The sequence below is a fragment of the Melopsittacus undulatus genome, unplaced genomic scaffold, assembly GCF_012275295.1.
Source record: "Melopsittacus undulatus isolate bMelUnd1 unplaced genomic scaffold, bMelUnd1.mat.Z mat_scaffold_860_arrow_ctg1, whole genome shotgun sequence".
Lineage (NCBI taxonomy): Eukaryota > Metazoa > Chordata > Aves > Psittaciformes > Psittaculidae > Melopsittacus > Melopsittacus undulatus.
Window position 1 is genome coordinate 1 of NW_022994654.1, and position 21,069 is coordinate 21,069.

Consider the following 21,069-nt stretch of genomic DNA (forward strand, 5'->3'; position numbering starts at 1 on the left):
AACACACGGTGTCTACAAAAAAAACTTATAATTGCACTGGTAATATTGCCTACATCATTAATACATCACTGTCTGGGGAAGGAGCTATCTTCATGCTGTGCATGCCCATGGTAGGTAGTTACTGCCTAGGTTAGAGTCTTATCTCAGAGGCAAACTCAGCCCCCAGGGAAGAGGGCTGTCTATCTAGTTATGAACTTTTCAAAATTGGATGTGGTCATCAGTTTGAATTAGAGGGAAGATTGTTGTGTTGCTTCCATATTCTTTGAAAAACCCAAACAAACAAGGTTTTCAGATGGACACAAAGTGAAACAGAACAAGGTGTTATTTGTAATGGTGTTTCTACTTGGCCAAAGAAAGAGTTCTGCAGTCTGTGGAGCTTCAGAGCCACATCAGAATGGTTACTTCCCAAAACCAAACTATGTTAGCTGTCAGGCACTCTTAGGTCAACTCTAAAGGCATGCAGTAGCAAAACGCAAAACTGTGAGGCTAACAGAGTAAGACTATTGGCTATTATAATTTCTTTGTCTTTCTTAATCAGCAGTGGTGAAAACTGAGAGATATAGGCAATTCTTTCTGTGAAAGTTGCATTTTTTCCTCCATGGTAACAAGTGCTGAATAGGCTCCACTCAGCTGTAATGGCTTTCCTCAGGTCTTGCACCAGCAATTCAAGTCTTTCCTCAAGACCACTTAATGAATGAAAATAGTTTTATCAAGTCCTATCTAACTTTGAAGACCCTAAATTGAGCTTACAGCAGCCTCAAGAAAAAACCATTCTTTTAAATTGCATATATCAGCTGTCAGCAGCATAGGACAGCAATGGGTAAACGCAGAACTACTTTGCTCATTTGCAATGGTACACTCGGTAGAATCATTGTGATCAGTCCTGTTTAGCAGCATTCACTGTTTGTTCAGTGACAAGGCCCTAAATTGAACTAGTTAAGAAAAGAAGCTTCTAAAGGAGTTTAAAGAAATTAAATGGAAATTACACTTTGATGTGCACTGGAAGAGCAGGAAGCCTGAGAAAGGGCTGGAGAAAAGGTGAGTGCCAGCATGCTGACTGTGTGCTAGCATCACATGTCATTACCTGGAACCACGCAAACTTTCCCGAGTTTGTACATATCAGGAAATAACTGAGGAACATGCTATTCACATTAGAACTAAGCAGTCAGTAGGTGTGTCAAGTGTCTTATGCAAAACTGCATATCCAGGAGTGACTTACTCCTGCAAAGGCTGTGGGGCTGTAGTATGTCTCACCAGCAAATACCAGGCTTTTCACACATTACCTCAAAGGCCTGGTCTTAGGATCAGCATCCCACATGTGCAGACATAACAGCTCAGCTAGAATTTGTCAAGAATATGTAGGTATTAGTTAAGCCTGTTATACATAAAAGGGAAACAAAAGATTGTGAGTTTAAGTCATACTCGAGTACAATTAATTTCTCTGGAAAAAAAATGCAGCTTTCACCTTTCCATCCAGCTATTTTAAGTGAAGGGGAGGCTGGAGCTAGATGATCTTTAAGGTCTCTTGCAACCCAAACCGTTCTATGATTCTATGGTTTATGCAACGTTTATATTCTAATAAAATGACTGATACATAGATAACTAGAATAAAATGGAAGCACATAGAAGTAGTTTATCTTTTAATTAGGATATTAACAGTTTTAAAGTAGTCAAGTGTTCAAATTTAATGTAATATTTAAAGGAATGTCCCTAGTAAATGTAGTAGCTTGTTCAGCTTGTATAATTCCACAGGTCAGTATACTGCCTAAATGCATAGTCTGTATATTTGCCACTGAAAACTCATAGTCTATGTATCTGCCACTAACTTTATGCTGTTTTATTCTACCTTCAGAATTAATATTTGTCTTATTTATTTTTTACAACACACTCAAGAATGCCTCACTGTCCATCTTTCAAAATGTTTGTCATGAGGAAAATAAAAGTAGAAAATATTTTCTCTGGTTTATGTGTATCTATCATGTTGCCTACTGTACACAGCAAAACTATCATCATGTTCAGTGCCACAAGGGCCACGAGGTCTTCACTGCTGGAGAACTCTTGTAAAGTGTATTGCGAGGACAATTGAGCTTAATTAGATTCATTTTATAAAAGTACTGAAGGAAGTTCTTTTACTGTGGTCTGTATTGCTGCTTTGACAACTCTTTTAAATGAAATTTAGGAATTGAGCCGGTTTAATTAGGCAATGTTTATTTTACATAGAACAATCTTCTAAGAATATTAAAAAACCCAATCTAAATACTGATTTTATTGCATTCATTTTTCTTGCAATAATTAAAAAAAAGACAGACAGGCACAATTTACGTATTCAAATACTTCAAACTGAACAGTGTATGTTCACTATCCAGATTTCCCCAATGCCACTCCAAAGGCTGTGAAAGTAGAAAATGTCATTTTACACGAGGCAGTAGTGCATTTAATAGGAATGAATCACAAAATATATTTTTTATAGAGTAAGAAGTTATTGTCAATGTGTAATTAACTAAAAAATTTTTTTTTAATTGCACCAAAAGTTTGCTTTACAGTTGACAATTGTCACAAAAATAGGCTTAGTAAGTAACTAAGTATTTGTCCAAACTATCCCCTAGAAAACGAATTAGGATTTCTTTTAGTAAAAACTTAACTATATTAATATATCTGAGGTCATTTAAAATGTTTTAATAGGAAAAGGTTTATAATATTCAACTAAATTCAATTTCTGCCACCCTAAATTCCATACAGCCACAATAGCAGAGCGTCCTAAACAATTATTTTGATTTGAATGTACCAATACCAATGAAATCTGGAACTGTTTAATTTAATCTATATTCTATTTTTCTGCTTCATTATCAGTGCTGAAAGGCACTGCGTACATTCCTCTGAACATTTGGTGGTTTAGGTTTTTTTTTTAAAGTTAAAGCATGTACAATGACAAACTCAAAATGAATATTTCAAAGGAAAAAAAAAATACTGAGTAAGCTTCACGCTGATGAATGCGGACCGCAATATCTGAAGACACTCATTTTCCATAGAACTTCTTATTCAACAAGAATATGAGCAAATTCACGTTCACTTTAGCCTTATCAAACATTTTCATTACAGCCACACCTTCGTACTGCATCTGAAGCAAATCCTGTAATCAGAAATAAAATCATTAACCTGTGTTTGAATCCATACCTTATCACAACAGGATGGGGTCATTTTCATAATGTGATAACTGCCTCAAACTCCATGTCCTTCAAAATTTAGAGAATTACCAGCAATTATTGGATAGGTGTAGGAAACATTACATGCCTTCTAGATCCCAAATTGCGGACTGTTAGTAACAGCAAACCAGAAGAAACACTGTTTTTCTGGGTATTTTTGTTTTCTCCTGGCTTTCATGACTTGCCACTGAACTAATTTGGCATTTGTTTTCGTGCAGTTGTCCTAATATAAACATTAACCCAACTCCATGCCCAGCATCCTACAGAAGTCATATAGTTCTTCCCACATGACCTGCTGCTCTGTGCTGATTGAACAATTCATGAATACATATAAAAAATATGAAATAGTTTATAACTAAAGCAACTGTGACTATATAGCAAATCAACAAAATTCAAACTACCTGGAAATGGAGTTGCACTTTTTCCATCTCAACCCCCAAGAATTTTGCTTTGATTTCAAAGTCACCCACTTCTTCTCCAGGTGTAATATCAAACATCACATTCTTAAACCTTGAAACAGAAAGGAAAACTGATCATTTATGCTGTCGAGTTTTATAGAAAAAAGCCTACAAAACTCAAAAGAACTTTGGCCATGAGCAGTGTAAATGGTGTCAAATGAACCAGTCTATCCCTCCTGCAATGTCTTCTTGGAGAACTTCTGGCATACATATAGTATGGAATGCAGAACTCCTCCTTTTGTATTGGGTGGAAAAGGGGAATAGGAGAGAAAACTGTGGGAAGTTCAGGGAACAAAGATTATGAATTATTTACAGAATAGGAATAGGACACCAGATTTTTGTTCTGCTGTACCCAAGTGTCTCCTTGCAGGTGCACACATACTCTCCCCAGTTTCAGTTTGCCTCTTGTGGCTTTCTCTGCATGACAAACCCACTCAGAAAAACACTGCCTCTGGAAAACTTTTTTTCCATGCAAAAGATAGATGGAAGGGTGCAGAGGAAGAAAGGTTTTTGCTACAGGGGCCTCAAAATGGATAGATACAAAATGGATGTTAAACCACCCCATCTGTTCACCTTGCCATAGAGAGGCAGTGCAGAAAATAAGGTGTTTACTTAGTATATAAAAGTGATTGGTCAGTAAATGAAAGAAATAACTGCTACAGCTGCTTAACAAGTCAGTCAGTAGCAGTGAGCATGTTGGTGGACTTCTACTGGTTTCGTCTAGAACTAATGCCAAAATAGACTTACTCAAATATTTTCCCAAGATAATCATATAGTCAGGTAGAAGGGAAAAAAATGAATTATAACAGTTAGGCTTTATCAATCTTCTGAATATAGGTGTGGGCATAGGAAATGGCAAAGGTTTCTTTTAACAAAGTCTCCTTAAGAAGATGTGATTAGAAAATGCTCTGAATTGTTTATACCACACTTACTGGTTGGTTTGAAGATCTTCAATTTCTAAGATGACACCTTTTTCATGCAGTCTTGCAGCTGTGTACTTTAATGAGGTCTGCTTCAGTTTTTTGCTTCCCTTCACCTCTTCTTTTCCATCTACTTGATAGACCTCCGTGAATTTCTGGTAAGAGAACAACAAACTGGCTTTTAATATAGCTACCAGGTCTTTTTATACTTCAACTACTCTTCTAGCTGTATTTAGCTGTCCTTCAGTCTTTGCCTTGTTGGCCTTCTATTAATGAACAGAATTAACATTCAGAACAAATCTAAGAATTATAGGGACTTTTATCACATAGTGAATAGTCTAAACATTTTGACAGCAATTTTGAATCAACATTTTTTAGCACTTTATAAAAGTTTAAAGTCTGCTGTAAAATGTAACCCAAATCCAAAAGACTCCACAATCACTGTAAAACAGCAATTTGTAAGCTTATAGTGACATGGGTGTTAAATAAGATTGGCCATTAGAGTTGATTTTTGGATTAGTGAGGTAAGCTTCCTGTTTGTGTCAGTAAAGGGTTCTCATTTTGACACATCAGTGGCACTAATGTGGGCTTGCTGTCTAGTAACTGCATTGTACCCTAAAGGTAAGATTATTTAGGCATATGGAACAACCCCAGGCACAGCTACAGGTTGGTCAGAGAAGAGATTCAGAGCAGCCCTGCGGAGAAGGACTTGGGGCTGTTGGTCAATGAGAAACTTAATATGAGCTGGCTGCAGTGTGCACTTGCAGCCCAGAAAGCCAACCGTATCCTGGGCTGCATCAAAAGAAGCGTGACCAGCAGGTCGAAGGAGGTGATCCTGCCTCTCTACTCTGCTCTTGTGAGATCTCACTTGGAGTATTGTGTGCAGTTCTGGTGTCCTCAACATAAAAAGGACATGGAACTGTTGGAACAAGTCCAGAGGAGGGCCACGAGGATGATCAGGGGACTGGAGCACCTCCCATATGAAGACAGGCTGAGAAAGTTGGGGCTCTTCAGCCTGGAGAAGAGAAGGCTGCATGGAGACCTCATAGCAGCCTTCCAGTATCTGAAGGGGGCCTACAGGGATGCTGGGCAGGACTGTTCATTAAGGACTGTAGTGACAGAACAAGGGGTCATGGGTTGAAACTTAAACAGGGGAAGTTTAGCTTGGACAAAAGGAAGAAGTTCTTTACTGTAAGGATGGTGAGTCACTGGAATGGGTTGCCCAGGGAAGCTGTGAATGCTCCATCCTTGGCAGTGTTCAAGGCAGGGTTGGACAGAGCCTTGGGTGATATGGTTTAGTGTGAGGGGTCCCTATCCATGGCAGTGGGTCAGAACTTGATGATATTAAGGTCCTTTCCAACTAACTATTCTATGATTCTATGATTTGTTTTCCCCTTTTCCATTTGAAAGACAAAACCCAATCCTTTTAAGTGAAGGGGGAAAAAAAAATCAATAATTACTTCCCAAATCTGTATGAGGTAACACCACGTAAATTGATTGAAAACATGTATACACCTCAGGCCTCTTTCTGCAAGGTAGCTTTAAATAAATGCAAGACTTTACTTTCCAGGTTTTGGAAGTAACTTTTTCAAGTTACAGTGCTAACTTCCATGAACTTTCTAATCCATGGATTATCAATCTGTCAGAATCAAAACTTTCAGCTATAGACTTACACCTATTCTCCCCACCTGATAAAACACACTGAAATACTAGAAGACAAGACAACTCAACTTACTTTCTTGTTAAGTTGTCTAAGCAAGTTTTTATGTAGGTGTTGTAATAATTAATTTTGTTCTTCATAAAATGCTGTCTTGGAGTTAAGTGCATTCAAAGTCTGCTGGAGTTTCACCAATTCAGCTTTTCGATGATGTCTGTATCTTCTTTGATTCCGGATATCCTAAATAAATCCATTCATGTAATTGGTTTGTTAATTTAATATTATGAAAAGTATCAGTAATTATTGATTAACACACTAATGTGTAATTCTGATTTAAGATATAAAAAGCTATGTTGAAAACACATTGTACTGGAGAAGATAAAACAGCATCAGTATTAAACCTGGATAATCTGGAGTCTACAGTGGTATGTTATTCAGTTCAAGTATTTATGCATGAGAGAACTGTCTTTCACTTATTTTACCAGCAGACAAAGATGATTTGTTTTCTTATGTGGATATTTCTGCAATTTAGTGTAATATTCTCAGAAAAATGTATGTTGTACATCTCTAGCTGGAATGGATTTAGGTCAGCTGCTTAAAACCTGTCAATATGCAGCATGTTCCATTTACCTTAGCGATCTCATTTATAATTTCTTGGTACTTGGTTGCTGAAGACACCAGTCCTGCTTGTTCCAATGTCCGGAGATTCCTCTGAATTTTCCTTTTCTTTTGTTCTAGTGGTAGCTGTCCATCTTCAAAAATAGACTGACTATGCTTCATTTTCTCTGGAGTTTTGGAATCTAAGATGGCACGTTTCTCTGCAAGTTTCAGATGCTCAGATTCCTGTGTAGGAAAAAGAAAATCTAGAACAGTTATTTTCCAGCTCATTATAAGAGTTACATATTCAAGCACATTGAATACTCAAAGGAGGCTGGCAAAAATCAAGGTGCAAACTTTATTTATGTCCTTTTACCACATGGCTTCGTTTATATCCTTTTACTACATGGTCTGAAAGCTCTTCATTTACTGTGCCTTTTGACATACCTTAAGTATCACAACACCTACAAGTATGTTTCAGTTAATTAAAGCATGACTAAAATCAGACAGACAAGTAATGGCTTCACCTAGTTGTGAAATGATGGCCCAGATCTCACAGGTGTCCTCTACATAAACACACACTTGAGCTAAGCTAAAATGTGCACATTATTGAGATGTAGCTTTGTGTGTCAGTGTCTACAGGGAAGTCTTTAACCAGGAGCTCTTCCTACTCAATTCCCATACCAAGGATAGCAGCAGTTACCCAGACAGATGTTTACTTTTATTGCTTAAGCAAATAAGCTAGGTGTCAGGGAGCTTGAGTTAAGACACTGGAGTACATGAAGAAAAAAAAAAGAATCAAGCAAAAGTATTAATCTCAGGCTATTTCATTGTGTTATAACATCAGATGGAAAAGACCCTATTTAAAAAGAAAAGTTAAAGGGAATATTAATCACTGTGCTAGGTGACTGCAAGATACAATTTTTTTTTCCTTTGCAGCTGTTACCAGTTATACAGTAGAAGAAAATCTACAAGGCTCACATTTTGAAGGCTCTAGATCTGAATAGTACAAAACCTGCAACATTATTATTAAGCAGTAGAGAAAGCTGCGGGAGATCTGTGAGGCTTTCAAGTAGCTATAATAAGCAAGCACTTTCTTCATTATTCAGGCACAACATATCACTCACCTGTTGTGCCAGTGGCCGGGGTTTCTAATATTTCTCAAGAGCGTATCCCTGGCTGTGTTCGTATCACATCCACAATGAGTCTTTTTGTCCTTTTAAAAGGAATATATAGATATTACAAAACAGTTTGTCACTGGATCACCTGTGCATTTCATTTCTTCAGCAGTAAAACTAGCAAGCTCCCATTGTTATAGATACTTAGTAATGTTTCTGTGTCCTAGCTTTTTGTTTCAGAGCTTCCATTAATAATGTTGAATGTCTGGCTTCTACACAGATATGAACAGAGAAATACATCCATACTTCCTCCCACCTTTTATTTTAGAAAACAGTTGAACAACTAGCATGGTAAAACAGTTACTGTTAGCATGATAAAAATTCAAGCAACAACTCACATGTGGATTTTAATTACAATCATAAAAAAAACAGCAGATAGGAATGTAATCTTTGCAAAGCCTAAGCTATGCATGGTTCCATTAAAGGTCATATTTACTGAATAAAGTGCAAATGCACTCAAAACTGCTGAACTCCAGAAGGAGTATTACATCCATCACAATGAATTTATGGACACCACTTAAGGGCAGATGTTTCTCTAGTGGTAGCAGACAGGGAGCATTTCCTTGCTAAAAAAGGGAAGCTGCTACACACTGATATGTAACCAGCTCTTTTTTGGGGTCAGAATTTATCTAATTCCTGCTGCCTTTTCATCAATAATGCTTCCAAGAACATCCTGCTACAGGGTTCTGTTAATTCAGGGGACACATTTACAAATGAGATATACCCCATTATTCTTAAAAATTAACATAAACTTGAAGATGCAACTCAAGTTTCCTAGGAAAATGTCTAAAATATGATGAAGCTTCTGTGATAAAACCTCAAACTTCGTTACTAGGTTTAAAATTATCATTTACCTACGTCAAGTTGTGGGTTTTGTTGGTTTTCAGGACAAGAAGTTCTCAAAAATGCAATAAGATTTACTCATATATAGAAAACATTATCCAAAACCAGTAACTATTTGGGTATGATCCAAGCTTCCATTGAAGGGACTGCTCCTTCCATGTTAGGAGGTAACATGCTAATCCTCCTGGAAACTAATTTGGTCATTCAGAGCTGCTGTTAACAGCACTGAGCAGTTCTAGCACATTGCTAGAAAAAAACAAGCCCGAAACCACACAAAAAAACCCAACCAGAAAAGCTTTCTGAAGCTGGCCCACTTGGGCTACATCAAGACATTGCTGGCTTTCTCTGTCTGACACGATTTTTGTCAGTCTTTACTACATTAGTGTATATGGGATGGCATTGCTATTTTATGCAGTGCTTAGAAACAGGTACTGATAATGGCTGATAAGACGTGAGGCTTATTTCAGCTTCCTCTCCCCACGTACCAAACCTGCTCAGCTTTGTTGTTTTCCAGAAGCAGCACACTTGGGGCTGGATGCCTCCCCCCTTCACCTGCCACTTGGTGTGCAGCACTTGCACACACAAACCAGGCAGACCAGCCACCTTACACAGAGTCCTCTAGACAGGGGTACCAGCAAATATTAGGGCTTTTCAGAGAAGCATTTATAAAACCATGTAAAAAGCAAGTATGTTGCTATTTCTATGTAGCATGTCACTTGCAAGGAAACATGGAACACACAGTGAATCAACTGACTTGAATTTCAGCCAGGTGCCTAGCATTTCACAGTGGCATTAAAACATTTCTCTGCAGCTAAGGTAGGAAAGTTAAGCATCTGCATGCACACATCTCTCTTTAAAAAATGTAACAGAAGTATTTTTTACATTGATGTTGTTGCAATGTAACACATGTTGCTAAATAGTCTTCTGTCAGATTACTAAATTTGCTCAAAACATGGTATTACTTGAAAGCACTTATGAAATAGGGAAGTTAAATTCTTTTGTTAATTCTCATGTTATTGGTTCAGCATGTTTCTGCACAGTTAACAGGATTAAAGACATTTCTTTTGGCCTTCATTTCATGTATTTTTAGGGATTTCATGTAGGGGTAGCATTTTACTCCTACAGAGAGCAAAAAAGGACAGGAAGCTCTCTTTTTTCCTTTTTTAAAGGGACAGCAGCAGGCATATCCGTATTACGAAAGCAGCCTGGGAACAGCTGTAGAGCCTTGGTCTCTGAAGTATTAAGTGACAAACACAAATTGATTCAACATTGTCACTGCAGTCCCTTTACTTTAGATCTCAAATTATATTTGATAAATTAAAGAAAAGCCTCAGGATTTTCTTGTTTAAGATTCAGATCAAATATCCGTGAATAAAGTGGAAAAGCAGGAAGAGCTTTCTTATACTTAAAAGCAGATTTTTCTCCAGACCTTAAACAGATTATGGATTTCGTAGGAATGCACCACTTACTACAGACATTGTAGTGAATAAATTTTTTCAGGAGTAAAACTTCACATATTACCTAATAAATTCCTTTTACTTTTTTTTTTAATTTTGAAAACAAATACTAACAGATTAGAATTAATTACAGCTTGTATCTACACCCCTAATGCTTGCAAAGGTGTGAAATCCTTATCCTGTCATTCCCTTTAAATGAACTTCTAACCTTCACATTTGTGGGGTATAAATAAGTATGGTACTAAGGAGAGCAGCATCCCATTGTCCTCCAGGATCTCAAATAAGCCGGTCCTTCTTCTGTGCAGCTTGAAATAACTTCAAAGAGGGGTGCCAATAATTTGATGCTAAGTGCTTTTATAAAATCTTTTCTGACTATAAAGAAGCCTATATCCCAGAGTACCCAAATGACAATTTCTTAATTTGCTCACCAAATAGAATAAACAATTTTCTTTCCTTGGATAAAGCACGCACTATTCCTGCAGAAGTGACAGTCGCATCCGGTTCAAATGAGTGATGGCAGTAAGTCAAGGAAGTGTTTTCCTTTGAGGGGGAGGAGAGTACAGTGTGATACTGTCCCATCCCTTATAAGGCTAGATAGCTTTTTGTCTCTGCTTTCCCAGGGCTATGGTTTTTTAAAGCATTATGCTTTTGCAACTTACAGAAAAGCACTTATAGGCTAGATAATGATCCACTCATGTTGCAGAATACAACTGGCCAGCATGTTTATCTTTCTGCAAGCTTTCTGGAAGAACTGTCACTTTCTCTGACTTCTGCAAAAGTTTGAGTAAGACCAAACAGAAACTGGCTTTGGAAACTGAGTGCACTCAGTACCGCAAAAATGCTTCTAGTCTGGACAGCACAGTAGAAGTAACATTCAAAACAACAAAAAAGAGAAAACATTGCCAAAAATACAGCTTTTTCAGGAAAAACATACTTTATCATCAGGGTCTTGAGATCCTGATCTTCACCTTCTCGTAACTCATATTTGCTTGTTAGAGACAGCGAAATCTCTGTTTTTGCAAGCTGATTCAGTGTGCTTGCTCGGTTAGGGTCATTGGGATCAACAGCTCCTTCTCCTGTAAGGAAATATTTTTTACTCTAAGTTTGCCAGTTCTCCATGATTCAATGCACAAAGCAAACAAGAACCTAGATAATAAACCTAAAAGTTTATTAAACAGCACACCCATTCCCACCATTTAGAAGCAGGATAAATTTATTTATTTATTTATTTATTCCTGGACATTAAACAGTCAGAACCTAAGCCAGTTATTTATAAGTCCAGGTAGAATATTTGGAAATGCTTTTCAAGCTACTGATGTGCAAGAGACTCACAAGTCATCTTCTCAAAGAACACAGTTATGATGACAATCATTTGTCCAAAATGCAATGAGAGTGGAGAATGAAAGAGTAGCAGCTATGTTAACAGGCTATTCACGTGGAAGCTGATATAATCCATGACAACCTAGTTGCTTTCTACACAGTTCATATTTTACAACAATTAAGGCAAATATCAGTCACATTTATTCCCTATAACTCTGATTTTTTTAATAAATTATAAAATTATTTTTTATATTTTTATAAAATTATAAATTATTTTTTACAAGTGTCAGAATAAAAAATTGTCTCTTTTCTGTGCACATTTTCCAAGTTCTTAGCCAATAGTAGCAAATCTTAAGTTCATAAGATATTAACAAAAAAAATCACTTGCTTTCTATCTGCAATTTGAGCACAACTGTATTGTTCTAGTTGAAAAATTACTAATGTCTGGATTTTGAATCGCAATCTTTAGAGTGAATACTGCAAATTAGATGAAATTTCAATTACAAAGAGCGATATTACAGGAAGTGTTCACAAAATAATTCTGTAGTAAATGAGCAAACTGTAACTATGAGAGACATGAGAGTATTTAAAATCAACCCCCATTTCATTCTGCCCCATTTAGTGAAGTTAACCATAAGGCTGAAGAACAGCATACCAAGGAAAGACTCTACATCAGGAACAGGTCCCAGTGCTTCCAGCAATTCGTTCAGCAGGTCATTTGGCTCAGTGGCAATGGCATCCTGATGTTCCAACAGTAGCTATAAACAAATGTAAATGAAGTATCATCCAAAAAAGTAAAAATTCCACTCTTTCCTCCTCTGCCCCAAACACTCTCAGTGTCTTTACACTTGTAGATATATCTGGAGACTCAATGCTGTAAAACAGACCTGATGTGATCAGGATTATTGAGGACCCAGGGTTTGGAAGCATGTTCAGTGGCTATGAATTTGAACTATGAATTTGGAATTGCTCTTGCTGCAAAACAGCTTGCTGCGCTTCTCTGACAATGATCTCCAAAGTGGAGATACCTATTTTCTATATAGCTATTTCAGTAACTTACAACAGCAACAGTGATACAAATACAGTCATTTCTGAAAGGAAAGCAAGAAACCAGCTATGCCGCAACTGCTGCACAATTTCTAATGGAAGTTGCAGGAGATGTATGAACATATTCACATTAACTTCCCTTGCTCCTGGGCACATCTTCAAAACTTTAACCCACAAAAATACTGGTAAGCCAAGCTAAAGAATTTGAACAGGGCAATAACATTTTCTTGGAAAAAGGCTCTCATTATCCATGAGAAAAGTAACCTCATACTGAGTTAGATAAAGCCAACAGCATTAGTGACTGCTAGATTTAACAGTCCATTCCTTATAGCAACAATGTTCCTTACTTGCAGAACTAATGGAGAGAGTGTCACCAAGCATCACTGGAATTTAGCTATAGCAAAACATGCACAGTTGGCAAAAAAAATAGGATCTGAAGTATTTTGAAAACTGCAAGTTATAGTCAAAGTACCTGGTTACTAGAAACTTATTGACAACCAGAAAGCCTACATTCAGAAGAGAAAGGCATTTCAGATGTACTTATAGGACAGAACTGAGCATTACAAGCCCATGACCATTAACCTGTTAGAAACAACTTTCTCTTATGTGCAACAGCTACATCACACTATACATAATGTTGACTATGATACTGTGAGACCTGCTGAGAAACATTACACACTGGTTAGAACTCCACCATGCTTGATGCTGTACAAGCACAGAATGAAAAAGACATTCACAGGACAAACTCTTTAGGGCAAAGGCAAGATATATATCAAAGATATATAGCAAAGCTGGTGAATGCAACATCCCTTATTCCAGCTACAGACAACAGAGGTGTGCAATGAAAATTGCTTGTAGGCAAGTGCCATGGGAGATGATGGCAGAGGGCAAATTTGAGAACTTTTCCTGAAGCTGAGCAATGCATGACAAAAAAGATGTTTATGCATCCCCTCTTATTCAAACTATTTTTTTTGAGCTGCATGAGCCAAATAGAAAGTTCAATTTACATTTGCAAGGGAGGTGCAGTGGGAGAAGGCAACTCAGATGAAGGCTCAGGCTGCCAAAGGACCTAATTGTTTGATTCCTCTAGGCAGGCAAATGCACATAATCATGCTGACATGGACAGTGGGATTGAGTGTGCAAGCTTGCCGATGACACCAAGCTGTGTGGTTCTGTTGATACGCTGGAGGGAAGGAATGCCATCCAGAGGGACCTTGACACACTTGTGAGGTGGGCTGATGCCAACCTCATGAAGTTTAACCATGCCAAGTGCAAGGTCCTACACCTGGGTTGGAAGCAATCCCAGGCACAGCTACAGGTTGGGCAAAAAGGAAATTCATGGTAGTCCTGCGGAGAAGGACTTGGGGGTGTTAGTCAATGAGAAAATGAACATGAGCCAGCTGCAGTGTGCACTCACAGCCCAGAAAGCCAACTGTATCCTGGGCTGCATCAAAAGGAGCATGACCAGCAGGTCGAAGGAGGTGATCCCGCCCCTCTACTCTGCTCTCATGAGAACTCACTTGGAGTATTGTGTGCAGTTCTGGTGTCCTCAACATAAAAAGGACATGGAACTATTAGAACAAGTCCAGAGGAGGCCACAAGGATGATCAGGGGACTGGAGCACCTCCTGTATGAAGACAGGCAGAGAAAGTTGGGGCTGTTCAGCCTGGAGAAGAGAAGGCTGCATGGAGACCTCATAGCAGCCTTCCAGTATCTGAAGGGGGCCCTACAGGGATGCTGGGGAGGGACTATTCATTAGGGACTGTAGTGACAGGACAAGGGGTAATGGGTTGAAACTTAAACAGCAGAGGGTTTAGACTGGATATAAGGAAGAAATTCTTTACTGTTAGGGTGGTGAGGTACTGGGATGGGTTGCCCAGGGAGGTTGTGAATGCTTCATCCCTGGCGGTGTTTAAGACCAGGTTGGATGAAGCCTTAGGTGATATGGTTTAGTGTGAGGTGTCTCTGCCCATGGCAGGGGGGTTGGATGATCTTGAGATCCTTTCCAATCCTAAACTATTCTATGATTCTATGTTATCAAAAAAGACCATCTGCTTTACTGCATTTGTTTGGCAATCTATTTTCATCATTTTACCTCATATTTTGTGGGGTATCTTATCAGCTAATATAAAGTTGCATAGTAATACTTTATCACATTAGGATCAAATAACACCTTAGACATCCAATAAGACCCACTAAAAGAGGTTTTGACCAAGACTAGTGTTTTGAATGTAACTGCTGATCATGTAACATGCAGGCATAGGTCTATGCCTTAAGAAAGAGAAAGAATGGGCACAAAAGACCATTCAGTATATATGGTTTTTAACAGACCAGTTTATTAGTGGGAGGTTCTTCTTGGGTTTTTTGTGCTTTTTGAGGGTGGTGTTTTTTTATCTGGGGAGCTGATAGAGAGAGAGGAGGTCATTGCAGGGGATAGTTTGCAAGCCAGGAAACTGATAGAAATATCCTGGCTTTAGAAGGGCCATGTGTTAGACATTTAACTTACACCCAAATGAGTCATACTAAAGACTGCAGTTAATCTTTTCTTTACCCATGATAAAGAACTTGGCAGGATGCCACAGCTTCAGTCCTTCTAAATCAGACCTTCGCATCTGCTTCCAACAAAACATATGACAGAACGCCAGAGTCATGAAATACACCGAGTTTTCCTCTATTCCCAGAATCAAATGAGCTTCTTCAAATTAATGTCACTTTCTTAGCCAAGACAGGAAAATTATTATAAATATAATAAATTAGGAATGTCACACTAGATTAGAACGAAAATGTTCCTCCCTCCCGTCAGAAAATATTACATTCTAATTATTATTCAAGATGGTGCTTTTCAGTGGAAGCAGTCTTCTAGGAAAAAACAAATACTCAATTCCAGACCACTTCAGAGATGAACTGAAGAAGTTTTTTTCAAAAGGAAGGGCAAACACTAAGGCTTTCCCCTAGAGTATTTGTCGCAAGTATTTAATAATCTGTACATTAGTCTGTTGACTAGTATATTCTCATTGACTTACTGAATGGGTATTGATAATTTCTCAATGGAGATATATATGACAGGTTTGCTAAGGGTCACCATGTCAGAGTATTCATCAATATTGAATTTCTCCTCTGGTTCAGGAACATCACATGCAGCTTGAAAAAAATTCCTAAGAGAAAATGAGAAAGATTCTGTAATTGTCCCCTATACAGTCACTTCAGTTAGGCTGTATAAAACGAAAGTACACAATCAAGTGTTTGACATATAGAATCATAGAGTAGTTTGCATTGAAAGGGTCAATTCAAAGGTCATCTGTCACACCCCTCCCTGCAACGAACAGGGACAACTTCATCTAAATCAGATTGCCCAGAACGACATCCAGCCTGGCCTTGAATGTCCCCAGGGATTACACATCCATCACAACACTGGGCAATTTGTGCCAATATTTTACCAAAATCTCATCTTCATGTCCAGCCTGAATCTCCCCTCTTTAATTTAAAACCATAATTCCTCATCCTATTGCAACAGGCCCTGCTGAAAAGTCTACCCCCATGTGTTGTATTTGTCTTATAATCTGCAATCTACATTTAGTGTTTGAAAGAAACTTTTGGAGGCAGTGCATTTACACATGAATACAAATAACAAAGTGTTCTATCTTTCCTGGACAGGAAATCAAAAAGGGACTGGGATTCCTTAGTTTGGAGAGAAAAAGCTGAGGGATATGTTCAACTTGCACAAAAAAACCAGCGGCATTGAATGAGATAGGTGCAAAATTTATTCACCAAATCCCACAATTATGGGACAAGGAGGAAGGCAATAAAACTAGCAGAAAAATACTGTTTTCAAATGAACCAAAGGAAGCACTGTTTTAACTGACAGGTAGCAAACTTCTGAATATTGCTACAGGAGGAGCTTGTGGAAACAAATGATCTCAAAGTTTTAAGAAGAGTTTAGACAAATTCCTGCACAAGTTCATAAATGCACAGTAAAAGATCTAGGCAGGGTTGGTAGCTTTTAACATAGCTAATGCTGCATTGCAATTGCTGGGCTAGTACAAGGGGAACAGGCAGCTGAGAGAAGCCATTGCTGGTGACTAAGGAGGATTTAGTTAAAGTGCAGAGCACAGCAACCCAGAGATTCAGTTTGTATAAAGTTAGCTTAATTAGGAGAGGAATTCTTCCTTTTGTAGCCATCAAAGGGCCAACAATGAAGAGTAGGCTTTTTCATTAGCATTTGTTATTCTTACTATAACACTTTCTGCCCTATTCTTTCATGATTATGTCATGCCCTTAAGTACTTCATTAAAGAGAATGACTAACTTTAAGTATCTCAAGGAAATCCAGTCTATGAACAGTGCATTTAATCGCATGAAGGGCAGACATTAAAGACATGTTCTGAAAATTAATTTGTCTCAAGACTCAGTTTAAGCTAATAGTAGCAATCACCCCCAAAGCTGGGCTATAATCCCAAAGAACTTGTGTTCCAGAGTATAGCAAAACATGCAAATTCCTATGAGTGTGCAAGAGGAAAGAATAAAATCTGTGTGGAATCTCTCTGCAAAGATGTAAGGATAAAAACAGAAACCACAACCTTCTCCTGCCCAATTTTTTCTTCAGACAAAACATTCAACTGTCCTCCCAGCCAAAATAACACATTATTTCCCATTAACCCATACTGCTCTTACAATCTGTTTTTGGATATCAACCAAGCCAGCAGAGGTGAGAAGTTCTCAATGTAATGCTCAAGCAGAAATACATCCTGTTACTCCTGCTTCAACTTTCTCAACAGTGAGGATTTCTTCTATAGCAGATCACTCAAAATTTTAACTCTGAGCAAGGAATTTCTACAGACAAGGAGTCCACCTGCTCTGCGCACCCTAGAGGAGGGCTCTTACTTAGGTATTTGTAAGGGCTTTGCATACCTGAACTTCTGGTATGTCTGTGAGAGGTAAGGGGTTCATAGAAGATAGATGTTCGCTCTCTCCTTCAAAGAGTTTGTTAGAAGCAGCATGCTGAAGGACTTTTGCCACACAGCCTAGGTTTCTCCTCTGGTCGGGGTGTATCTGGCCCCCAGCTGTTATATCGATGATATCAAAGCCATCAGGAGCAACAATCGCAGGGTTCATGTAGCGATAGTACAGGAGATTGCCAACAATCTAAAAGAAAAAATAAGATCTTCCCTTCACACACAGTAATTACATTTAACAAAAACACAATCAATCATTTCTACTTCTGAATCACACCCATTGGAACCAGTGCTTGGAAGAACCCCTAAGACATACACGTTACCATGTAGCTAACTTAAAGAGTCTGTAGTCTTTTACAAACATGTGCCTCTTGCAATACCTCTGTGAATGTCAATTATGGACTTTAACAACACATCTGAATTTGATAGTGGCTTTAGGTCAGCTAATGCAAAGCACTGAGTTTGAGCACAAAGACAAATACAACTCTTTCTTCCAGATTTTGCAAGGTACAGCTCCAGAGGCTTATTTGCTACAGATGTTTGCCAGCATTTGTTGCATTCACTGACAATGCGATCCACTGTTTTCTCATGAAGACAACATGCAGACCTGAAAGATTAGAGAATGGATTTCCAAACTGCAATATCCATAATGATGTTCACAGTAATTTTTATTGTGCAGATGGTGGCTTTGAATCATTCCTGATCTCAGAAAACAGGCAGGACTTTTCTTTTCTGCAATTTGCCTCTGTGTAGTCACATGCAGAACTTCCAGTTTACACATTTCAAACTAGAATTTCAGTTGGGTGCCTTATGTTCTACTTGCCTGCCTTTTTTATTTTGCTTTGGCCACAAATTGAGCAATGACTTAATCTGTGTTTTTGGCGTGATGTACAGGAATACCACATTAATGCTGCCTGCTAGGGTTTCCAATTCATTGTTAAACCACACAAAAGTAGAATTAATTTTTCAGCTGAGTATGAAGCCCCGTATGCACCATATATATAAATATAACGTTAAACACTGAACTATAACTTTTTTAAGAATAACAGGGGGAAGTACCATTAAAATGAATGGTTTGTTATTCTAGAACCATGTCATTAAACACTAATGAAAGCATCTTTATTGAAGTGTAAATAATTCTAATTTGAGAGAGCTGACAGTCCTCTCAGCCAGCTGGAAGGCTCTTAAGCCCTCTGAAGAGGGACCTTGGCTGTGGTTGGTGAGTGATGGCCAGCATGTCAGTACCATCACTCACACTTCCACTTATCAGTCTGTACAAATGTCACTCCTACAGCTCTCATAAGCATGTTTAAGTAATAATGTAATGATCTACTTGCAGTTCATTTTTTGAGCTATTTCTCGTTGTATTTATATTACAATATTAATGCATATTTTAATATGAACATTTTTTTAAATTACATTATTTAACAACTTGTGGGAAGGTGTGTGACCAGTATTCTCTATGAAAGGACCTGTTGATGGTAAGGACCACAGTACAAATACAAACACCAAGATGATTCAGATAAACTTCAGCTTTCTAAGAATATCCCTTTTCAACCCAAGAAGTGCAAAGTTACTTCAAGTACATGCTGGTGTTCTTAGTTTCCTTATAATGCTTGGTGTCAATAAAAATCCCCTTTGGCAGTACAAGCTGCTAACAGTTTTCCTCAGGTGTCTACCTTCAATAGTTTCATCTTCTGTTGCATCTGGGAATTTCTCATGGAGTGAGCTCTTCAGAACTTTGGCTATGTATCTCATTCCATAACTACATGTATAACAGATGAAAAGGAAAAAATATTGTAAAGACTTCAACAAAACATAACCAGTTTATTCTAGTCAGCCAAGTAACTGGGTTTTTTTTTACAGCCACTTAAAAAATAAGATTAGGTGATAACAGACAACAGAATTCTCAAGAACAGAGCGTCTTTCATGAAGCTGATAAAGCAGAGTAGAAGTGGAGAAACCACTCCCTCTACTGGGGAAATTATGCGAGAGGCAAGTATCGGAAACCATGTAATTTGAGAGGATGTCCATCATTCAGTTTCAAGCGGAGCTTCACTGTGCACATGAAACTGCATCTTCCTAAGTCAACACTTACGGCATCATGTTGAGAGAGGAGAATATGGTCGTGAGAACTTTGTCAGTTACTGCTCGCAAACTCTGAATTGATGATTCCAGTTTATTGACCACTTCTGGGTGTGTCAGTGCTTGTTCTGTTGTTACATCATACGGCAATTTGCTGTGAAGCAAACAGATAATAAAGCAGGCTAAAAGTATCTGAGATTTTTTATTTAATTTATTTATTTATTTATTGTGAATGCCATCAATGAAAAGAAGAGAAAAAACAAAGAAAAGTCAGACAAATAAGCTGAAGTTAGCTTCGTGGTTTTTGGAGGGTGGCAGTCTGTTTAGGTGGGGGTGCACACACCATCATGTACCTTCCCTTAATGACAAAAGGGGAATCCTAATTTAAGGCATTCATCTCCACATCCCAGTCCAGCATAGCTCCTCAAAAGCCTGCAACACATCTGGCATGCTGTTATAAAAAGTGGGGCAAAAGGCTATAAATTCTTCCGTGGCATAGTCTACTACACTTACAATGATTAAGTAGTTGACTTTGAAATTCATGGCCAGGAAAGTATCCATTTGTTGTTTCAGAACAGGTTAAAAATACTTTTTTTTTCAAGTATTTCTGCCCCCAGAGTTTTATTATAGTGCAGGAAGGTAGGGAAGGGATGCATGGGCACAAGTGCAATTTGTTGGAGAAGGAAAGGGACAGCAGAAATGAGGAATCCCTCAAGTATTGAAATAGTACAGTATCTCCAGCTTCCTCACTTACCTGGGCCTCACCAGTCTGCATTTCTAGCTGATTTACCCATGACTTGTATACATCCACAGACTAGTGTTGATTATGAGGGACTTGTCCTCCATGATCTCCTTCACCCACAGGGCCAGGAGCTGGCGCAGAGTATTCTGTCCACGAGCACCTCGTTGACGCGACGACCATCTTAATGACTGTGGGGTTTCCAGTTACGATATCCTGTATCTGGTCTACCTTAGAGCTGTATCAAGAACAGATTAGTTCAGGTCTGACTTATTTAGCGTTCATGCATGTGTTCAAAACCCATACGTTTAAAATTATCCATTTTCTATGTTGAAACAGTTTATACAGCCTATTTTTTGGCTTTCAAATAAAATAAGATTATAGAAATTACCACCTGAGCTTATATGTGTTATAATAATGTCCCTGAAACATAGCATAGCTAATGGCAGCTATATTATACCTGATTCAGGCCCAAATACCTGTTTCAGCAGATATCTGTTAAGGGTATAAAACAAGATTTTATTGTTTAGAATAGCAAGCCACTACCCTCCACTTACAGAACATTTCTGTGAAAGGGAAGACTTTCTCTACCCTTAAATACTCAAGCACAAAGC

General features: G+C 38.2%; 1 pseudogene; it reads right to left on the bottom strand.

The window, feature by feature from the left end:
* Positions 1-2,656: 2,656 nt before the first annotated feature.
* Positions 2,657-20,646, bottom strand: LOC117438949 (ras GTPase-activating-like protein IQGAP2; annotated as a pseudogene).
* Positions 20,647-21,069: the final 423 nt, after the last annotated feature.